The sequence below is a fragment of a genome, unplaced genomic scaffold (assembly GCF_019419815.1).
Source record: "Pyrus x bretschneideri cultivar Hongxiangsu unplaced genomic scaffold, Pyrus_bretschneideri_v1 Contig40, whole genome shotgun sequence".
In the NCBI taxonomy this organism is placed as follows: Eukaryota; Viridiplantae; Streptophyta; class Magnoliopsida; order Rosales; family Rosaceae; genus Pyrus; species Pyrus x bretschneideri.
Window position 1 is genome coordinate 2,819,980 of NW_025999724.1, and position 23,159 is coordinate 2,843,138.

The 23,159-nt window shown below is 39.2% G+C and overlaps 2 pseudogenes; one reads left to right on the plus strand and one right to left on the minus strand.

Annotated features, from left to right (window-relative positions):
* Positions 1 to 1,873, plus strand: LOC125469160 (annotated as a pseudogene).
* A 17,093-nt stretch (positions 1,874 to 18,966) lies between these two features.
* LOC125469049 lies at positions 18,967 to 19,989 on the minus strand (annotated as a pseudogene).
* Between the last annotated feature and the right edge of the window lie 3,170 nt (positions 19,990 to 23,159).

Here is a 23,159-nt window from a genome sequence, read left to right on the forward strand (position 1 = left end):
TTAGATGAAAAAACCTCTCATAGCAAATTCCATCCAAGGGAGAAAAAACCCAATCATGGCAAAATATCTTAGAGTTGTGATGCTTCCATGGTCTTCCTTTGGCCACATTATCCCGTATTTCCAACTTTCCGTAGTCTTGGCAAAAGCTAAAGTTCATGTCTCCTTCATATCCACGCCAAAAATCATCCAAAAGCTCCCAAAATTTTCAACGGATTTACAGCCCTTTATACATTTAGTCCCCATTCCATTTCCTCCATTGGATCCCGGCTTCTTGCCGGAAGGAGCTGAGGCCACAGTGGATGTACCCTTTGAAAAAACAGACAACTTGAAGATTGCATATGATCTGCTGCAGAAACCCATTAAGCAGTTCGTTAGGGAGCAGCTGCCTGATTGGATAATATCTGACTATGCAGCTCATTGGGTGGTCGACATCGCCAAAGAGTACGGTATTCCAGTTGGGTATTTTTCTCCTTTCTGTATGGCTGGCAGTGTCTTCTTTGGCGGACCAGAAAATCTCTTGGGTGCAAATAGAAACCATGCTCTCCCAACACGGGAAAGCTTAACATCGCCACTGGATTGGGTTGCGTTTCCTTCGACGGTGGCGTTTCGAGAGTTCGAAGCGTTTTATGTGCCTCGAGGCTTTTTTTGGAGCGAATGGAAGTGGGATAAGTGATTCTGCAAGACTTGCCAAGATTGTTTCAGGAAGTCAAGTTTTAGCCATTCGTTCTTGCGACGAGGTTGAAGGATAATACTTGGAGGTTTACAAGAAACTTACTGGAAAGCCAGTAATGTACAGGTCTGCTTCCTCCTGAGAAACCAACAAAAAGGGCAAAAGGGGGAATTTTCACTGATGATGGGATCTTTGAATGGCTTGATAAGCACGAAACCAGGTCAGTTGTGTTAGTAGGGTTTGGGAGTGAGTGTAAGTTGAGTAAAGAGCAAGTCTTTGAGATACATCAGAGAAAGGGCACTCAGAAAACCCAGTTGGGCAAATAATGATGCTGATGCCCTGCCAGTAGGGTTTGTTGACCGTACATCAGAGAAAGGGCTTGTTTACTTGGGGTGGGTGCCCCAAATGGAAATCTTGGCACACCCATCAATTGGGGGTTCTTTGTTTCACTCTGGATGGGGGTCTATACTTGAGACTCTTCAATTTGGGCATGTTCTTGTTGCTCTACCAATGGTCTTTGATCAGCTACTGAATGCAAGGCTTTTGGAGGATGAGGGTCTGGCTGTCCAAGTGAAACGCAGCGGAGATGGGTCGTTTAGTAGAGATGAGATATCCAAAAAACTGAGGCATGCAATGGTGGAAGAGGAAGGAGAGAAGCTGAGATCCAATGCAAGGAAAGCTGCAGCTGTTTTTGGTGATCACAAGCTGCACCAAGACCACTACCTTGGCCAGTTTGTCAACTTTCTCAAGAATAATTGTACAAAGAGGACGTCCTAAATCTCCATTTTAGGAGGTAGCTAATAGTCTCCAATGGTTTCTAAAATTCGTGAAGAAAGTGCAGTTTTTATGTGTTTTTAGTGTAGTCCATATGTGCTAGCTTATGTGGTGATAAAAAGGTGTGCCGCCCATTAACACTCAAGTTCATTTATTTAAGGTTCAAATTTTTCTCATTTTTACACATCAATTTTACTTTATAACTTCATCACTTTTTGAATGTTGACCAGCACATCATAATTCGAATAAACATGTGAACATTCTGAATTAGGATGCGTTAGGAAAGCGTTCTTTCTTTTAGTTGCTTGATGACAATGGACTACAGAGATTTTCACTTTTGGACTTCTATATTATTGTAGCGTTATTTTAAGCACGTTGAGATTATATTTTCCTACATCAGTGATCATCTCACCGTTGGATGCACTTTGAGACTAGATATTTAGTGCTTGGCTGAGCATTGATCACCGTATCCCTTTGAATTTGAGGTTTATACTTAAGGGGCTACAAACCCAAGGAAAGGATGCATATATTTTTTTTAAACATTATTTGTAATCTACGTTAAGAAAGTGATTCAAATTCGTCTTTGACGAGAATCAAATCTAACACTCACTTACAAGTGAAAATAAATGCCAATAGATCATTGTACTAAGTGTAGACCTGACATTCGTATCGTGTTTCTCGTGTTCGTGTCATACCCAATAGCTTAACAGGTCATGTCGTGTAATACCTATTAAAGTAAACGGGTAATATGACCCGACCCGAAATCAATCCGTTAATATTATCAGGTAATATAATCCGACCCGTTACCCGTTAAAAAAAATATATTTTAAATCAATAAAAATGAAAATGAAAAACATAATTTGATCCAAAAAAATGTAAAACATAATACTAAATTAGTATATACATACTAAATTTCGAAGTTAACCCCTTCATGAAAGTTGTAACGCTTTTCTTTACGAATGATTACATTTTTCACACTTCTACAATAATTATTATTAATTTTGCACTCAAATAAAAAAACATCGTTCATGAGATTTGGAGGGTTTTAAAAATCTAAATGACCATGTAACCTGTCACATCCCGGCCCGGGTGGCACCACTTCCCGGGCTCGCTCCACCACCGTAGCACGATATTGTCCGCTTTGGGCCCCGACCACGCCCTCACGGTTTTGTTTCTGGGAACTCACACGAGAACTTCCCGATGGGTCACCCATCCTGGGAGTGCTCTCGCGCGCTACTCGCTTAACTTTGGAGTTCCTACGGAATCCAAAGCCAGTGAGCTCCCAAAAGGCCTCGTGCTAGGTAGGGATGAGAATATACATTTAAGGATCACTCCCCTGGGCAATGTGGGATGTCACAATCCACCCCCCTTAGGGGCCCGACGTCCTCGTCGGCACACTCGCGACTAGGGTTAGGCTCTGATACCAAATTGTCACATCCCGGCCTGGGTGGCACCACTTCCCGGGCCTGCTCCACCACCGTAGCACGATATTGTCCGCTTTGGGCCCCGACCACGCCCTTACGGTTTTGTTTCTGGGAACTCACACGAGAACTTCCTGATGGGTCACCCATCCTGGGAGTGCTCTCGGGCGCTACTCGCCCAACTTTGGAGTTCCTACAGAACCCAAAGCCAGTGAGCTCCCAAAAGGCCTCGTGTTAGGTAGGGATGAGAATATACATTTAAGGATCACTCCCCTGGGCAATGTGGGATGTCACATAACCATTGTCTCAGCGTTAATGATGCAATTATAAACGTTTATTATGCTTTCACATCTTTTAGACTTATACATTAATGATTATGAATTTTGTTTATTTTGAACTCTCTTAAAAATACTATTCATGAGAGTTTGTATGGTTTTAAAAATTCAACCGATCATATACCCATCCTCAAAGCGTAGAGGATGCGACTACGAGCGTTTGCATATTTTTCGCATATGTAAATTAATTATTATATTTTTTTAATGTGTTTGATATTTTTATTTTTAATGTGTTTTACGATTTTTTAATCTCAATCTTTGCCTATATTGACACACCCCGACCCAGGAAGTCCACTTGGACCCTGAATCGAGCTGTGCTGGCCGACACCTGGAAGGTGACGAAGCCATAAAATGTGATAGTGTATAAAAAGTGAATGAATTTGATTCCAAAAGTGTATAAATACCAGAGTGCGCTACGAGTGGGAGCGAACCCATTTTCACGCGCGATGTCAGAGCATAAGTAAAGTACAGTAATGTGAGTAAGAATCATACCCTCAAAAATATCCATCAATACTAAGATTCGCCACAGATTCTTGTCGATATAAACTCAGCAGCTAAAACCTGGAGGGCACCAAACAGAAGGTGTGAGTAAGCAATAAAACCAAGCTTCCCAAGTTACTACCTCTCTGAAAGTAATGCCCCTAAATGTAAAACCCGTATCGTTTTCCATAAAATAGTACAACATATATACATATATCCAAACCATACTAGGAAATGACCAAAACCACGGTTTGCCGTCAAATCCACCATACATTAATAAGTAGGCCAAATGAACTAAATCAAATACAAAGGGATATATCAGTCAGAGTCAGCTAAAATGACATGTACAACTTATTTGTATCTCATCAATCATGACTAGCATATAAGTCGGAATCACCTATAGTGACCTGTACGACTTATCCATATCTCATCAATCCTGGCTAGCATGTAAGTCGGAGTCACCTATAGTGACCTGTACGACTTATCCATATCTCATCAATCCTGGCTAGCATGTAAGTCGGAGTCACCTATAGTGACCTGTACGACTTATCCATATCTCGTCAATCCTGGCTAGCATATAAGTCGGAGTCACCTATAGTGACCTATACGACTTATCCATATCTCGTCAATCCTGGCTAGCATATAAGTCGGAGTCACCTATAGTGACCTATACGACTTATCCATATCTCGTCAATCCTGGCTAGCATATAAGTCGGAGTCACCTATAGTGACCTATACGACTTATCCATATCTCATCAATCCTGGCTAGCCAATAGCTCAATAAGTATACCTGCACACGAGTCGGAACCACCTAAAGTGGTCTGTACGACAGGACTGGGTGTAAATAAATACGCTCAAGTGCTACGATCACGTGAAGACTGGGCGAATAATCGCGGGTCACCTACGAGTCGGAACCACCTAAGGTGGTCTGTACGACAGGACTGTGCACCTACCTTGGATCCAAGGTGAGCATAAGGTGCGGGAGGTGAACATCACGTGAAGGACTGTGCCCTGGCCACGGGCGGGAGCACTAACACCGAGGTGCAGGTTTATGAGCTCTCAATGCATCTCAATATAACATGTGCAACTCATGACAACCAGTACGACCGTATCGAAGTTGCCTAACTCATAACTGTAGTCATGCTATAACGCAATCGATTCAACTAGTACCATAAACTCACCTGAACTTACCTGGGTGTCCTGAGTTCACATTTGCACTTGAAAGCATTCCCAATAATTATATGCAAGTAATATACATTTGGATATATCATGATGCAATCTACTACTCAACCATGCCGTAGCATTTTCAATTATAAACAATATAGGGTGAAGTGTACAATCAATAACGCCCTACTTCCAAACTACTTATTTTCAAGGATAATTATTCATGACAACCCAATTAAATCTAATTTAACTAACTAATTCACCATAACTAAAACTTGTCTTTACCAATTTCCTTCGCATTACTCAATTTCCCAAGCAAGGCTTTTGTCTCAAATATTTTATGGCTGCATCTAACGTCTCGTTAGACTGCCTACGTACCCTAAATAGGGATCAAGCCATTCGTAGTTCATATAGGTACTTTAAGCATTCACAATAATTATATAAAGGTAATATACCTAATCAATTTAAAAGTGTCGATTGAACTCTCAATAATATGCACAATAAAAAGGAAAAGATCCACTCACCTGGAGTTCACGCTATGATTCTCTAGCGCACGCATCGAGGCGTCCTGAATGATTGGTCCCTGTGACCAATTATCAAATCACATCTCAGAACTCTTATCCGTAGAATATGTAATTCACATAAAACACAACCTCAACGACATTCTAAAATAGCTTGAGACCCATTGACCACAAGTCAACCGTCGATCAAAGATCGACGGTAGGGTTTACAACCCTGTATAACCTGACCCGGAAGATCCGCACATCAGATTTCCAATCCGCAACTTCCAACGATCCACAATATGTTTCTAGAATAACATATTAAAATTTCATTACGATCCAACGGTCAGATCTCCGCCAATTGCCTAAAACAAGTGGCCGTGAACATTTATTTTACTAACTTACAAATCCAATTCAGGAAGATCCGTAAGTCGGATTCCCGATCCGTAAATTCCTATGATCTTTAAATATTACGTATTATAATGTATCCAATTTTGGTGACTATCCAACGGTCGGATCATCGATTCACATTTTATCAAGTAACGTATTGTAACGAATTTAGGTTCCAACGATCAACCTACGTCATTCAAATGACAAAACTGAATTCAAGACATTTGACATAGCCTAAAAATAGCATTGGCGGCCCACTGGCCACGCGCCGCCGCACGCGCCGCCGCGGGTGGCGGTCGGCCGCCCCGACTCGCCGGAAAATCCAACTAATTCCAAAAATTATCAAACTTCACAGAAATGAAGATCTCAGTGAGTGGAGCAACTTTCATACCTGCCACGAAGTCCAAAAGTGGACGGAAGATGGTCAATTTTGCCCACGAAGCCGGCGGGTGCCTAAAACTTCCCGACGTCGATTCGTCGTCTACGGTGGTCCAACGGGGTCAAGGTTGGTTGGGTTTTGCTCCTGGGATGATGTGCTACAAAGCCCAAGTGGTGGCATCGGCCATCGCTTTGCCGATTTGCCGGAAAATGGAGAAGGGTGGCCGGAGCACCATTGATTTTCGTCAACTTTCGTGGCCTCAAACCTCTACATCCCGTGGTCAATCAAGGTGGTTCTTGGGTGGGTTTTGTAGAGGGGAATGAGAGCTTCAAAATGGTGGTGGTGGCATCGAAAAACTCCACCGGAGTTGGCCGGAATCGGCCTTGGAATATGGTCTCGCGATGGTGCGGGTATGGGTGCACGGGAAGCCTTTTTCCCTTTTTTTTTTTTTTTCTTTTCTTCTTTCTTTCTGATTGGGCTTCCATTAATTTAAATAAACACTCACCTTGAATAACCAATTTCGAACGTCCGTAACTATACCGTTATAATCCGGACTCGCAAACGGCTTTCGCCTATACGTTCGTACCAATGAGTACTACGAGGATATGCTAAAAGAATAAGTCCCACATCTTTCAAGTCGATGGTCAACGGAAGTCAAAGTCCTTGCCTGTAGGGCAATTTCGTAAATTCACGCTTTTAAAATAAAATAAAAACGTAAAATTTGGAACGGGTTGTCACAATCTACCCACCTTAAGAAAATTTCGTCCTCGAAATTTAAAATCATTAGTCCAATGTAGAATACTCAAATTTAAAGAGATATGTATGTAAATACATACATGAAGAAGACATCAAGTTATAGCAACTACATAAAAGAAGATGACATTCCGTCATGATCGGAGTGTAGTGACTTTTCTTTCATGCCTCCAAATTCCTACTATCCTCTCATAAACGTGTTCAAAGCGTAACGCACTTCGAAATTAAGCATGTAATATTTTTGGGTCAAGCCCAAGCAACCATTAACGAATTAAATAAGTAAATACAAATATTAACGTAGAATAATCTACTTGTTTACTTGCTTAACAACCCAACGAATAAGTTATTAATATTACGGTCTGTACCCCGCAAAACCGACAATTCACTGATGTCTTGATAAGCAAGTAACAAATCCCGAGGGTGCAATATTACCATCTTGCCCCTCAATGGAAAATACACATACCAGCCTCGATCGTACTCATTCATTACCTTCTAAGGCAACATCGTCAATAACATAAATTTTCTACATCACAATCTCAATCAAATATTTGTTCGCAATAATCTGTTGTAAATCACAAGCTGCACATACAATATTTGTATTATATTTTGAAGGATACCACACTCCTAAACAGGTATGTAACCGTAGTTACCCATAATTCTAACAAAAGTATGCGTCCATTAAATATGCGCTGTGCGTAAAATCTCCATACATCAACCCCAATGATACCATAATTAACCCGAAATTGTAACCGTGGTTACAAGTGACTAGAATAGAGATAAGGATATACTGCAACCATGCTACTGGTGGGACAAACAAGATGCAACTTGTCCACAAAGGTCTGAGTAACTCATTTCAAATTAATCGTTAATCTAGGGATAGAAATGCAATAATGAACAACTTCTAATACTCAAACCTTCATAACGACTTCCAAAGGCTTGGAAGTGAAACATGTAACACAATGAAATATAAATACACCAAGATGATAATCTTGTCAGGTTTCTGGTTGCTGAATTTGTATAGAAGTCTAGGAGTAGTTTTCTCAAAAAGTCATCGTCCTCTGGACGTAATTAGAAAATTGTAGTTGTCCAGAAAATTTGAACTCTATATCCTCAATATCCTCACAACAGTAATCAAAAGCGGGGTGCATCTAGAGTGAGGATTCATTTAGAACATATCAACGAGAGCCTCGATTTTATCTCTTTCCTACTTCCACATTTAATCACGTCTCAAAGAGAATTTCTAGATCTCATCCCCCGAAGAGGTTGACTACATCCCACTTCTATCTTAGTGGTCTTCACAAGTGTCCTGTTGTTGAAATTTCAACACCCATTTTCAGGAAATAACTATTGCCAATACTTCAATTTTTAGAGCAAGAAGAATATTGTTTTCTACTTAAGTAAACAACCACTAATTGGAACATCATATAAGCGTATCATTGGTTTAGCATCACGATTAATGAATTTCACATTCTTTACATATACAACATCTCTCGAACTGAGCATATAAAAAGATACTTCCTAACTCCATTCATACAAAATGATTAAAATCATTTGAACCATTTCTGGGTAGATTAAAGGTAACTCTATATCGATACTCATACTTCCCAATTAAATAGAAAAGGACAGGTTGGAAGTGTGCGAGAGTAAATACACCATAGTGCACTCATAGATGCCAATTTAATTCTATTATTGTCTCTGACAAAACTTAGCTTGTTCCAAAAAGTAAATGTAATAAAAAGTTCAAAGATCAATGAAGATTTGGACACACTTTTCTACATAAGAGTCCCAATCAATATTCCAATGAAATTAGAAATTAGAAATTGTTAATTCTAGGTCATAAGTATGATGGTTCATCTTTAGCGGTTCTACCACCGAGAAACATAAGCGTTAACATACTAAGAAAGTCTGAATCCGAATTGACTTGTCACATCAATCGACAATCACTATGCATCATCAAAATCTCCACCGAGAAGTGCCATCTAGCCTTTGAAATAAGGTGATGACTGTTGACTTTAGGTCAATGAATAAGATGGTTCGTTTCAAACGGTTCTAATCGTGAAAATAAAAGCAATACTCCGTCATGTTGCCATACCAACTTAACAATGTGGTGGTATCCGCGGTAAGATTTTTGGGATATGACGCAAAAAGTATACGTCCTCGAAATTTACAGTACTACTAACCAACTCCACGACACGAACTAAAAGGTCTTCACAATTTCCTCGACACTCATAACAATCTAACAATGAGATACCATCCCGCATTTCGATTCTAATGTCTACCTATGGAAGTGATCGAGAGGTGGTTAGTCAAAGGGTTTTCATTTACAGAGATAAATGATAGGGTAAAAACAACAATCATGAGTTTACCGTCCTATTGCGAAGTTTATTCCTAAGCTTCCATGATCCTAATTTATTCGGCTCAAGCGAAGTAGTTCATTGATCCTAGGAGGATTTGATGATTGCTTTTTGGATTTCTACAACTCCCAGGATATGACAACTTACATTCGCAAGCCTATTGTCACCCATTTAATATGTACAACTACGAAAGCAAAAATCTGGAATAGCGTTGATTGAAAAAAAAAATCCCAATGCTAGAAAAAGACCTTGCCTAAGATCTACTTTCAAAAAGACTTCATCGACAGTCGATCTTCCTCCTAAAGATCCAACATGAACCCAAGTATGCTTGAAGATATTAGTGCTAATAGGGACCGAACAATAATTATCTCTCAAATGATCTTCCGCTAAATGTTACTAAGAAATCAAGACTAACTAAGATTTCCAATCTTTAAAGAATCAATACTAACGGCGGTAGGACAATGATAGAATTGTTTGGTAATATCTCTGGCGATACATGATTATCAAAAATTTACTTAGGCCATCAACTCGCCTCACTTTTATACCTTTCCTCCACAAGGAAAATCTTCGTTTTAATTCTAAGGACAACCGCCAAAATGATTTTATAAAATGTCGTCAAGACCACAAAATTGTCCAAAACTGAAGAAAAGTTAACATATTTTTCCATATTCGACGAGGCGATAAAGTTCGAACGTCAAACACAAAAACCAAGAGTGCTCACATCACGCGTGTGATGAACACAATACTGCCCAACATATGCTCTGATACCAAACTGACACACCCCGACCCAGGAAGTCCACTTGGACCCTGAATCGAGCTGTGCTGGCCGACACCTGGAAGGTGACGAAGCCATAAAATGTGATAGTGTATAAAAAGTGAATGAATTTGATTCCAAAAGTGTATAAATACCAGAGTGCGCTACGAGTGGGAGCGAACCCATTTTCACGCGCGATGTCAGAGCATAAGTAAAGTACAGTAATGTGAGTAAGAATCATACCCTCAAAAATATCCATCAATACTAAGATTCGCCACAGATTCTTGTCGATATAAACTCAGCAGCTAAAACCTGGAGGGCACCAAACAGAAGGTGTGAGTAAGCAATAAAACCAAGCTTCCCAAGTTACTACCTCTCTGAAAGTAATGCCCCTAAATGTAAAACCCGTATCGTTTTCCATAAAATAGTACAACATATATACATATATCCAAACCATACTAGGAAATGACCAAAACCACGGTTTGCCGTCAAATCCACCATACATTAATAAGTAGGCCAAATGAACTAAATCAAATACAAAGGGATATATCAGTCAGAGTCAGCTAAAATGACATGTACAACTTATTTGTATCTCATCAATCATGACTAGCATATAAGTCGGAATCACCTATAGTGACCTGTACGACTTATCCATATCTCATCAATCCTGGCTAGCATGTAAGTCGGAGTCACCTATAGTGACCTGTACGACTTATCCATATCTCATCAATCCTGGCTAGCATGTAAGTCGGAGTCACCTATAGTGACCTGTACGACTTATCCATATCTCGTCAATCCTGGCTAGCATATAAGTCGGAGTCACCTATAGTGACCTATACGACTTATCCATATCTCGTCAATCCTGGCTAGCATATAAGTCGGAGTCACCTATAGTGACCTATACGACTTATCCATATCTCGTCAATCCTGGCTAGCATATAAGTCGGAGTCACCTATAGTGACCTATACGACTTATCCATATCTCGTCAATCCTGGCTAGCATATAAGTCGGAGTCACCTATAGTGACCTATACGACTTATCCATATCTCATCAATCCTGGCTAGCCAATAGCTCAATAAGTATACCTGCACACGAGTCGGAACCACCTAAAGTGGTCTGTACGACAGGACTGGGTGTAAATAAATACGCTCAAGTGCTACGATCACGTGAAGACTGGGCGAATAATCGCGGGTCACCTACGAGTCGGAACCACCTAAGGTGGTCTGTACGACAGGACTGTGCACCTACCTTGGATCCAAGGTGAGCATAAGGTGCGGGAGGTGAACATCACGTGAAGGACTGTGCCCTGGCCACGGGCGGGAGCACTAACACCGAGGTGCAGGTTTATGAGCTCTCAATGCATCTCAATATAACATGTGCAACTCATGACAACCAGTACGACCGTATCGAAGTTGCCTAACTCATAACTGTAGTCATGCTATAACGCAATCGATTCAACTAGTACCATAAACTCACCTGAACTTACCTGGGTGTCCTGAGTTCACATTTGCACTTGAAAGCATTCCCAATAATTATATGCAAGTAATATACATTTGGATATATCATGATGCAATCTACTACTCAACCATGCCGTAGCATTTTCAATTATAAACAATATAGGGTGAAGTGTACAATCAATAACGCCCTACTTCCAAACTACTTATTTTCAAGGATAATTATTCATGACAACCCAATTAAATCTAATTTAACTAACTAATTCACCATAACTAAAACTTGTCTTTACCAATTTCCTTCGCATTACTCAATTTCCCAAGCAAGGCTTTTGTCTCAAATATTTTATGGCTGCATCTAACGTCTCGTTAGACTGCCTACGTACCCTAAATAGGGATCAAGCCATTCGTAGTTCATATAGGTACTTTAAGCATTCACAATAATTATATAAAGGTAATATACCTAATCAATTTAAAAGTGTCGATTGAACTCTCAATAATATGCACAATAAAAAGGAAAAGATCCACTCACCTGGAGTTCACGCTATGATTCTCTAGCGCACGCATCGAGGCGTCCTGAATGATTGGTCCCTGTGACCAATTATCAAATCACATCTCAGAACTCTTATCCGTAGAATATGTAATTCACATAAAACACAACCTCAACGACATTCTAAAATAGCTTGAGACCCATTGACCACAAGTCAACCGTCGATCAAAGATCGACGGTAGGGTTTACAACCCTGTATAACCTGACCCGGAAGATCCGCACATCAGATTTCCAATCCGCAACTTCCAACGATCCACAATATGTTTCTAGAATAACATATTAAAATTTCATTACGATCCAACGGTCAGATCTCCGCCAATTGCCTAAAACAAGTGGCCGTGAACATTTATTTTACTAACTTACAAATCCAATTCAGGAAGATCCGTAAGTCGGATTCCCGATCCGTAAATTCCTATGATCTTTAAATATTACGTATTATAATGTATCCAATTTTGGTGACTATCCAACGGTCGGATCATCGATTCACATTTTATCAAGTAACGTATTGTAACGAATTTAGGTTCCAACGATCAACCTACGTCATTCAAATGACAAAACTGAATTCAAGACATTTGACATAGCCTAAAAATAGCATTGGCGGCCCACTGGCCACGCGCCGCCGCACGCGCCGCCGCGGGTGGCGGTCGGCCGCCCCGACTCGCCGGAAAATCCAACTAATTCCAAAAATTATCAAACTTCACAGAAATGAAGATCTCAGTGAGTGGAGCAACTTTCATACCTGCCACGAAGTCCAAAAGTGGACGGAAGATGGTCAATTTTGCCCACGAAGCCGGCGGGTGCCTAAAACTTCCCGACGTCGATTCGTCGTCTACGGTGGTCCAACGGGGTCAAGGTTGGTTGGGTTTTGCTCCTGGGATGATGTGCTACAAAGCCCAAGTGGTGGCATCGGCCATCGCTTTGCCGATTTGCCGGAAAATGGAGAAGGGTGGCCGGAGCACCATTGATTTTCGTCAACTTTCGTGGCCTCAAACCTCTACATCCCGTGGTCAATCAAGGTGGTTCTTGGGTGGGTTTTGTAGAGGGGAATGAGAGCTTCAAAATGGTGGTGGTGGCATCGAAAAACTCCACCGGAGTTGGCCGGAATCGGCCTTGGAATATGGTCTCGCGGTGGTGCGGGTATGGGTGCACGGGAAGCCTTTTTCCCTTTTTTTTTTTTTTTCTTTTCTTCTTTCTTTCTGATTGGGCTTCCATTAATTTAAATAAACACTCACCTTGAATAACCAATTTCGAACGTCCGTAACTATACCGTTATAATCCGGACTCGCAAACGGCTTTCGCCTATACGTTCGTACCAATGAGTACTACGAGGATATGCTAAAAGAATAAGTCCCACATCTTTCAAGTCGATGGTCAACGGAAGTCAAAGTCCTTGCCTGTAGGGCAATTTCGTAAATTCACGCTTTTAAAATAAAATAAAAACGTAAAATTTGGAACGGGTTGTCACATATATTACACTATAAAAATAAATAAATAAAACTTAAATTTTAAAATTTATATAGAATAATAATTAATAAACAATATATACATATTCATTATATCTATTGTATTTTATAGTAAGTTTTTTTTAGTAGTTTAAAAAATTAAAATCATCAAAATAATTTTTTTCTTATCGTGAAGAAAAAGGTTACCCACGTGTCATTCTCGTGTAAACTTACTAAGGATCCGTTATTAACGGGTTATTATCGTGTGACCCGATAATGAACCGATTAGTTATCGTGTTGATCCGAAACCTGTTATTTTTGTGTTGTGTTAACGGATCGTATAAGAAATTGCCGGGTCTAACTAAGGGGCAAATACCAAATGCATATTAATCATAATATTATATTAATTTATATTCAAAGACTTCAAATATTTAACAACTTAAAAATCACAACAAAAAATTGAGTTTTCTAATTGTTTATGGAATTTTAAGTTCTTTTTGCTTTATTAATTGTTTATGGAATTTTAAGTGAAAATAAATACGATCATTGTACTAAGTATCATTTTGCTTAGTGAGCGTCTTTCTCTCTTCTGTGAGAGGTGGTGTTTGTCTCAATTGCGCAACTTCTTCGCTGAAAATTCGTACATTTAGCAGTCCAATCTTCATTCCTCTTCTATTTTGTTTGTTTATCTTCGTTCACCCACGTTCCTCTTTTTCTGCTGGGTCCTTTCTTTATTAATGTTACCTAACTAATTCTACCTACTTTCGTTCAATCCCATAAATCTAGTTCCTTTTCAGTCTATTTCTTGTTTCAACCTTCTTGTTGTCCAATTTGTTCTGTTTGTGGAGAATCTCTTTACTTCGACCTTTACCAAATTTGGTACTGGATCTACCGATACGTGGGTCTGGATTACTGAAGGGGAAGCGGGATCCACTGAGCTCTTCAAGTACAGATGGTCGCATCAGGAACATGGACGCATTGAGAAGGTCCGATCTACTGAAAATAACAAAAGGCGACTTAAAGCATTTTTAAAAGAGATGTCAAATTATCCATTAAGTTATAACAGTAAAAAAAGACAATCATTAATTGTTGGAAAATTTTATTTGAATTCATACAATCTCTTTTTACACCCAATTTACGGTCTACACTCATATTATTTTTAGTTAAAGTATCAATATCTTTTAAACCCAAATTTATTACCTAAACTACCCTCACAAACCCAATTCAATCTAATCCATGATGTAAATTTATCTTCACACTCATTTGTAAAATAAAAATCCAATGCAACCCAAAATCAGAGCACACGTTCCTGCTGGAGTAGGTAAACCACTTATAACAGGTCTCACTTCAGAGCGAATTGATAGTTTTAGGTGTTATATCTGCCAGAAAGAATATGATCCGTGGACATACTGTTTATCATAGTTTTTCTTATGCATGTTTAAGGGTAGAAGGACCATATATGGTGCCCTCTGTTAACAAATAAAGGCATTCTTCAGCTATAAGTTCTGTTGTTGATAGATTGATTGTCCTCTGTTAACAAATAAAGGCAATCTTCAGCTATGGTGGCCTATGTTCTTCTTTCAAAATGCAAAAGAATGATACATAGTTGATGAGTTCCTGCGGTATGATTCTCCATGCTTCGAAAGGAATATTAAGTGCTTTATTGGTATCTAGATTATACCTCGTCTGATGCATTTTGAAACTTGTAAGATCAGTCATCTGTGTGACTGTTGTTAAGGTTAATACTGATCTTCGGGTTTCAAATCCTTCTTTTGTTGCATGTTTCGTTTCTCCATCATTTTGTGCCTCATAATTTTGTCTTGTCATGGTAGGGCTTGATTATTGGGTGTGGGGTTTATTGATAAATTTTAGCTTTATAGTTAATTTCGTCTTGTATTTGATGATAATTATGCAATAGGGTAAAAAAGACAATTCATATTTTAAGTTTAAGTTGGGTGTGGAATGAGGTTACATGAGTTTAAATAAAATTTCCCTTAATTGTTTCCAACTGAAATGCCAAATCCTATGTGATATGACATGAAATGGCAGCAAAGAGGCTTGCTGACAAATTTGATAGCAGTTTTAATTTTTTTTACTAATTATTAAATGTCTTTTATTAATATTTCAATGTCATTTATTTAAAAAAAAAAGTCAGACTAATTCCTTTATCTTAATCATTCCAGCAACCTTTCATCATAGAACAACACAAGATCAATGCCTCAAAATACGATCGATTTGTAAATGTTTTCGATTTTTGATATTCCAATTCTCACCTAAAGAGAGAAAATTACACAATTCAGAAACAAACCCAGATGCAGAAACGAATTAGATGATCCAATTAAATAAACCACAACACACAATTCAATCCAATCTCAATTGATTGAAGGATAAAAACCCAATTTTGAACATAACCCAATTAATAAAATCAAAAAAAGGGAAGCAAACCTTCGATAAAATAAGCAGAAGAAGGCCACCCTCTAATGGTGCTCATAGACATGGTCTCCTCCTCACTCAAAGGTTTGGCCAACTTATCGACCAACTGAGCCAGGCTGTGCGATCTCGATCGTGGAGGAGGGACCCAATAGGAGGCGCCAGGCAAAAAGGGGGCCAATCGGGTGCAGATCGGTGGACGATGATCTAGTGGATGGCGTCTTGAGCAAAATGGATCAAAAGGCGAGTCAGCGAAGGATAGCAAAACATAATGTAATACAATAAGACTTAAATTAAGAAAAAAAAAATGTAATAAAATAATAGTTTAATTTGACATATCGGGTGGAGAGCAAAATATAAAAATATGTTAAAATGCCACATAAGCTGTCAAATTTAAATTTTAGATTCAAAATTTGACATCTTCTTTGGATATGATCTTAGTAATTACCCCCAACTAAATGGTAGGAGCATTTACACCCAACCATCCATGGAATTTATGGTGACTGCGCCAAATCCATCTTCCAAAGCATCGAAGGGCGTAGAGAATACATGTGCTAAAGGTTATGCGGACAGGTACTTACTTTCATATCTACTTTTTGTGGCTATACTATCTCTTAAGCACGAATTACAGTTTTAGGAAAAACTAGGCAATCCATGACATAACCGGTTTAACAAGTTTCTTAGAAAGCAAACTGTAATTCCATTGCTTGTACGGGTGTATAAGATTCGACTAAGTAGGTCAAGAATTGGGTTCATGGCGACTCAGGATGTTGAAGAACTTGGGGTCCATCTTGAAAGGTCTATGAAGATGGTATCAATGGAGAATGGAATCAAGCTTATGGGTAAGGCTCTAGTTCACAGTGTTTGGGCAGGAAATCTCGCTGGGAGGGGTCGTTGGCTTAAGCACACAGCTCTCTGAGGAGTTGGCACTTTGGTTGATTGTTGGGCTCTGGCTTGTTGAGATGCTGGAAGAGGAAGACAAAGTTAGTTCTGAAAGGTGCCTTTGTGGGGCCTTAGGTGTAGTAGGCCTTGAGGCTCACGATCAAAATTAACTGAGTGCTTAGGCGTGCCACTGCCATCTCAGTATGGCAGATGTAGAACAAGTGTGTTTAAGCCGATTACTTGCGTCCCAAGTTATTATGACCTTTTGTTATCAAAGGATTGTCGTAGATGGGTTAAGTCTACATTAAGTTCTTTTCTATGCCTTGAGATCAAGGACTTTTAGTTGGTTTATGCCTTGAGATCAAGGACTTTTAGTTGGTTATCTTGTATGATTAAAGGGTGGAGGTCCAGATCTGATCAAGTCATCAGTTTAATTCACATTTAGTCTTCTTATGACGGTAAAACCATTAAGTGAACCATATCTGAGAACTGAAGGAACTTTGGCTTATCAAAAGACTAGAAATGACTTGAATATATATTGGAGAATACATCATAACACCATATCTATTAACGTAAAGACAAAACAAAAAGAGTCAGGCAAGGTTTAAATGTCTTGCGGTCTATTCTCTTTATAATTACAGAGGGTTGAGTACTTAAAGCAGGATGAGTGGTGAACATGTTTACATAAGAGAATCGATACTACATCATTTAGAAAAGGTAGCAGAGCTTTTACACTAGATAAAAGATGTCTTTTTAAGGGGAGTCTAAGGCTAAAAGGGTACATAATCTGGACAAAGCACAACTTTTTGGGTATTTGCTTGATTGAGAGGCAAGTTGTATGTTTGTTTGTTTGATTGGTTGAGTGTCCTTGTCTCTAGGCCATTTTTCCTCCTTTTATAGGTGAATTAACCCCAACTGTACTGTTTATGTTCTTGCCCAAAAACAACTGAAAGGTAGTGAGTCATCAGTATTTTTACATGTTCTGCCATTTAGAAAGTGCTTTTGGGCTAATAGTAGGTGGATTGATTTCCATCGATTGTCATTGCTCTTGTGAGCACCTAACCTTTTCATTAAATGGGGAGTTGTCATATTGTCTCGAGATGGGTATCTGGGCTTGACCCTGGACCTCAGGAAAAATCTCATTTATTGAGCTTTTTTGGGCTTTTTTCTCTTGAAGCCCAAAGTTAAATAATAACCCAAACAGTACCCCTTTCAATCGTTGTTAAGCCTACAAACTGAGGTGCTAATAATGATTTAACAACCACTTTTCAGTAACCACCATCTTAATGTAGCCGTTTGTGAACTAGGTCCTTTGCACTAACCTATGAATCTCAACTGTCACTTGATCATTCGCTATAAAACTCCCTTTAATTCCATTCTCTGGCTAAATACTTTAACCAATTTGAGTCATTCTGAATTATCAAAATCTTCCCAGAATCTCTCAGAGCTTTTAAATGTTTTTAGACCCTCATAAATCCAACTTTTCTTCCCATCTTCTTCTCAAAGATACCCGAAGCCGCATGAATCCAATTTTCCTTTGAGACTGATGAAAGGATTTCCACCATGCATCACCTTCTTAATGGCCTTCATCGTCCTCGGGTAGGCCTTTATACTAGGCTTTCTTTCAAAGAGGGACAAATGCATCCCTTGGAACCTGCATGGACTTCTCAAGTCCCAATCATTGTTGAAGATAACATGCCTAATAAGAAACCAGTTCTTATAATATCTTCAGAAAAGCGCACTACTCCCCGCTTCCGCTTCAGGACTTCTATAACATTGAGGAGTAACTGAGCAGCCTTAATCGCACTGGTAGATCTCGCTTGTGATGATATTCACAAACCCAGACTTCTCCATAGCTTCTGCTTTCTTGGTCCCTTCATCATCATAGGTGTATGCTTCAGGATCAACTACCACGACTTGATTGGCCAGACAACTTAGTCGAGCTTTTGGGAGAAGGCACATAAGATTTGAAGGAGTCAAGACAACAAATGAAAGTTGGACATATTGAAACATATTTGGCCACTAGTAATAATGTTTTAGGAGGAGTCGGGAAAAATGTAGACCCAATCTTTTAGGATAACTTCCTTAGTTAAGGATGTAAAACCATTGAGCTAAATCTGATGTAACTTTCAATATTCACTGAAATGAACAATATTTCTTTAAATCACTTTGTCTTGAATCCTCTTGAGATCCATATATGATAAGCACGAAACTGACTTTAGATTTCATGCGACGCTTATACTTTTTCTTTTACGTAACAGTCCCTAACCTCCCAAATGGCTGGGTGATATTTCTTTAGGAATTTAACATTGATTGGATGCTTTTGCAAGCCTCCCTCCACATTTGCTAAGTAATATCCACCCTTGTCCAGTATTTTGTTAACAATGAAAGAACTTTCCCAAGTTGAGCTTCATTTTCCAAAGCCTTTGATTTGAGCTCCCAAAGGCAAAATAGCTTTCCAAACCAACTCTCCTTCCTTGAAAGTTTTTATTTTTACCTTTTTATTATATGCTCGGGCAACAACTTTCTTCACCTCTTGGATTTTGTCTAGGGATTCGATTCGGGCTACATTAAGAACTTCAATTCCTTGACACATAGTTTGAATGTATTCTTCACTATGTAGCCCGAATTGGTGCTGAATCCTGATAGAATTGACATTAATTTCCATAGGGATGACATCATCTTGCCTGAAGGTTAGGGCATAAGGAGTAGTTCCAGTTCCTGCTCTCTTGGAAGTTCTATAAGCCCACAAAGTATTTCCCAACCTCTCGTGCCAGTTTTCAGGGCTTTCTGCCACCATCTTCTTGATAATGTTCACCAAGACCTTATTGCTAGCTTTTGCTTGATTGTTTGAATGAGGGTAGTAAGGACTAGATCGAATCATCTTTATTTTAAACTTTCCTGCGAACTCCTCCACTTCTTTTGAAATAAAAGATGGTTCACGATCTGTGACAATCATCTTGGGCACCCTGAATCTGTGTAAGATTTTGGTTTCAATGAACTTCTTGACTGTACCCGAGGTGATTGTCTTTATTGCTGAAGCTTCTACCCACTTGGTGATGCAATTCATTGCCACGATTATAAATGTTTGTCCTTTGCTAAAAGATTGGTGAAATGGCCCGATGAAGTCCATCGCCTATCCTCTGAAGGGCCAAGGCTTGACCACGGGGTTTAAAGGCACTCAGGGCACATGTTGGAGAGGCCCATGTCTTTAGCATTCCTCACACCCTCAGGCATAAGCTTTGCAATCCTTTTCCATTTTGGGCCAAAAATGGCCATACCTTCTAAGCAGCTATCTCATCTTAGTTCCAGCTTGATGTGCCCCGCAGATCTCTTCATGTACTTCGGCCATTACCCTTATTGATTTATTTTGGCCTAAGCACTTTAATAATAGTCCATCTAGAGTTTTTTTTAGCATAGATTTATCCCACATGACGTATTTAGTTTCTTGTTGTCTATTTTTCTTACTTTTGGGGAATGATGGATCTTTTAAATACCGAACAATAGGTGTTCTCCAATCTTCTATCTCTATTTCCTCAGTCAACACATCTACGCTGAATCCCCTTTTAAAGATAGAAGGGAGATTCTTTCTTTGGATTTCGATATCCCATTCAGACCTCATTTCTTGGATCTGTACTTCAAAAGCCAATTGTGCCATCTCGTTGGCAATCACGTTTGATCTTCTTGGGATGTGGCTGACTGATATTTCAGTGCCCCAATAGCTTAACAATTGAGTGGTTGCTAAGTAATAACCGACCATGGTGATGTGTCTGCACTTGTACTCCCCATTTAATTAATTGACCACTAACTCTGAATCACTGAATACCTTGACTTCAGTTGCCCCCAACTCTAGCAAGATCTCTGGGCCAATTATTAATGCCTCATATTCTGCCCGATTGTTGGTAGTTTCTTGATAATATAGGAAGAAAGAATAACAATGATGAGTTCCTCTAGGATCGATGAGGACAATCCCCACTCCTGCAACATTTTGGTACAAGATCCATCAAAATATAGCTTTCATGGAGTAATCCAAAGGCTGGATATCCTCTTTACTTCCTATTGAACCCATTCTTCCCTGCCCGAGAGGCTTTGATTGGTGGGATCCAAAGGTTAACCATCTTTAGAGTTCCAGGGATGTTGATAAGCTCATCTCCTATTTCTTGATGTTTGGCTAAGAAGTCTGCTATTGCCTGCCCCTTGATCGCTCTTTGAGGTACATATTGAAAATTGAATTTTGAATCCACTTTCCAATTCTACCTGTCAACATTGGTTTTGACAACATATATTTGATCACGTCAGTCTTGGCAATGATGTGGACGTGGCAAGGCAGCATGTAATACCTTAAGGTACAAAGCTAAACATAATTTTTCCACTAGAGTATATCTTGTCTCTACCTCAGTAAGGACTTTACTGAGGTAATATATGGCTTGTTCCTGTTGGAAATGTGCCCTAAAACCAATCATATGATGATACTTTATGGACATTTCACATGTTAAATTAATCTAGTTTAATATTAAGGGCAAACATTATTGTTTGAGCCGTCTCATATAAATGTTATATGCTTAAACGATAAGTCCAAGGAATATGTGATTGGAAGAATGCGATCTAAAGAAGTTAGATTCATGAGACCATTCTTTCGTTGACACATCCTAAACGTTCCTGATCATAGGATTGTCAATTGGGCATTGACAGTCCGTTAAGATCAGTACGTGCTATGTCTTCTCTCAGGGAGAGTGACTAGTCTCGAGTCATTGGTGTGTGTGACATCAAGACAAGTACGTAGGTGCTCAATAGAGAATGAGTTCACTGAACACGATCAACGAAGAGTTCTCATATTCATGTCACATGAGAACTCATGGTTGGGATAATGCAAATTAGTCTTTTGACCTGAGGCATCACAGTTGTCTTGTGGTTAGGTCCTTAATCTTTGATTATGTCAAAGTCACTCCATCAGGAGGGTGTCCATGGCATCGTTGGGGTTAAGCCACTTAGCCATGGAGACAAGTGAATGCGCAACAAGGGATCTCTAACCTTCAAACCGTTTGAGGGAGAATACTCTATGATATGATTAAGAATCTTTGGCCAAAGTATGAATGAGATTTAGGAATGTGTTCCAAATCACATTCAAGGTAATCATATAAGCACAAGACTCACATTGGATAGTAGACATGAATAAACTATCAAACCAAACAATGTGGTCAAGAGTATTGTATTAGAGAAAGACCGTATTGCATTTGTAATCCTAAAACTGAATAGGTTCTCCACCTCTTCTGATTAGCTTGGGTAACCATGACATGCTGCTAGGCGTCAACCATGGTTTGTGGAAGCCCTAAAAGTGTATTATCACTAACGGGAGAATTGAAAGTAAGTTTCAATTCACAATTGATTAGAAAGAGTTTTAATCGCCCACTGCCTCGCTAAAAGGAACCTAATGGATCGTTCACCGAGTAAGGTAGAGTTTGAAGAAACAACGGAGATGAGTAAGAATAATTAAATGGTTTAATTGTTTATCTAAGGCTAGGATTAATTAATATGTTAATTAATCAAACGAATAAGTTCGTTAAAGACCTCGGGTTAGTTTTGGGCCGCAAGGCCCAATGGGATTTGAATGTCAAGCCCATTAACTCAAGTTGTATGACAACTTGAATAAACAAAGGGCTTGAAAGCCCAATAAACCCTATAGGCTTGCCATGTTAGAAGAATAGGGCTTTTGGTCCATTAGGTCACTTATTTGAAGGGACTATATAAAGGACTTTATAGCCTAAAATTTACATATGGTAATTTTTGGGGAAAGGATGAGAACACAAGCTCTCATTTCTCTCTAAAATTTAGGCCACCTTGGAGGGATCATCTAGCAATCAAACTCCTCCAAGGTCACTCATTTCTTCTTCATTATGCCTTGGTGATGAATCATTAGAGGTTCTCAATTTTGGGAACTTGGAGAAACCTTTTCATCCATCCAAATCCATGGATCTAAGATGCAAGGAATGAAGGCCCTCTCTTTGGGTGATTAGCCTTTGCTTATGCAAAGAGGAATCTACAAAGGTATTGATTTCTCAACTCACTTTGTTTTGAGTTGAGTCTTGGTTCACCTATCTACTAGGCTTTGAATTTCATGGGTAAATGTTTTGTTTTAAGTGCATACAAGCATGATTCCGCCTTTAATTGTTAATTGCATGCTATTGATGTTGCTTAAATGAACATGTTTTTCACAAATCTTCCTTCAAATGGTATCAAGAGCCTAAGTCTAGTAGTTGGTGAATCCTTTTGGGTTTTGTAGTTCATAGTTTGTGATTTGAATGTTGTAATTGTTACAAGCTTTATTCTTGCTTCTTTGAATGTAAATTTTGTTAGAAAATTTGCCATCTCAAATGTTGTAGATGTAGTTCATATGAGCATGAATTTTGGAGCTAAAATTTGGTGCCATGT